The following is a 1,168-nucleotide window of genomic DNA, read 5'->3' as shown; positions in this document are numbered from 1 at the left end:
CTCTAAGATGTAACTTTGTTAACTAAGCAAGATGAAACATTGGGCATCCTACAATCGAATGTCCCTGATGGAGGAAGTTAAGGCTTCAGACCATCAGCCAGGTGCATCATTCCTTTCTGGACAACACGGAGCAGGAAGTGACTTGGAAGATTTTTTTCTTTTAAAGAAACTCTCCTTTTACCTTTTCTTCTCATCATTAAAAACCTATAAATATGTATTATCTCAAACACTAAAAAAAAGTTATAAACATTGTGTTTTTTTGATGGTTTACATGAAGGCAATGTATTAACAGAAAACACTAATTTGAGGAGTCTTGCTCACAGATGGTGACCACCGTGATCCCCCTCCTTCAAGGGTTGTCAGATGGGGTGACATCTGCAATCTGCTCAATCTTCATTCCCGAGTGGGCGAGGGCTCTGAGGACTGACTGGGCCCCAAGTCCAGGGCTCTTGGTCCCATTTCCTCCTTTGGCCTGGAGGTTGAAGTGTAGGGCAGTGACACCAGCTCCTTGCACCCCCGGGCCACATTCTGGGCAGCCAACATGGCAGCATGTGGTCAACCCTCACCTTCGTCCCACCAGTCACATGGCAGATGGTCTCCTTGCCAGCAAGATCAGTGACATGGACAAAGGTGTCATCGAAGGATGGAAAGATGTGGAACATGCCAAATACATTCTCTCCTTCGGCCACCGGAGGTCCAAGGCTGATGACACGTTCTTCCTTCTTTTCCATCCCTTGAGAGGTGCCCTTTCTGCACATCTGCCCAGACTCTGCCACCAGAAAGAGAGCTATGCACATGGTTTTACACATCCGCTTTTCAGGTTTCTCCTCTATTAACGACACTTTTATTATGAGCTATTTTAAACATAGAGGAAAGTCCAGAGAGTAATATAATCTACATGTATATACTCACTATGTAGATTTTTAAATTATTAATATTTTGACATTTTCTTTAATGGTTTTTAATAAAGCTTTATAGGCACTGTTGAAGCAGTAGGTTGGGAGACAATATTCTCAAAGTATCAGAAAAACAATATATAGAACATGTAACAATCCCTTACAAAGCAATATAAAAAAAGAAACTGCTTCCTCACTGAAAAAAAGAAGTGTCTCAGAAAAAATTCTAATGACCAAAAATGAATACAGGACTCCTCTTTTAAAAAAAAAAA

At 41.2% G+C, this 1,168-nt stretch overlaps 1 pseudogene; it reads right to left on the bottom strand.

Moving 5' to 3' along the window:
• Positions 1 to 349: 349 nt before the first annotated feature.
• LOC103584661 lies at positions 350 to 854 on the bottom strand (annotated as a pseudogene).
• Positions 855 to 1,168: the final 314 nt, after the last annotated feature.

Source organism: Galeopterus variegatus, unplaced genomic scaffold (assembly GCF_000696425.1).
Source record: "Galeopterus variegatus unplaced genomic scaffold, G_variegatus-3.0.2 Scaffold75826, whole genome shotgun sequence".
Lineage (NCBI taxonomy): Eukaryota > Metazoa > Chordata > Mammalia > Dermoptera > Cynocephalidae > Galeopterus > Galeopterus variegatus.
The sequence above is the reverse complement of the archived record's forward strand: the minus strand, read 5'-3'. Positions and strand labels throughout refer to the sequence as shown.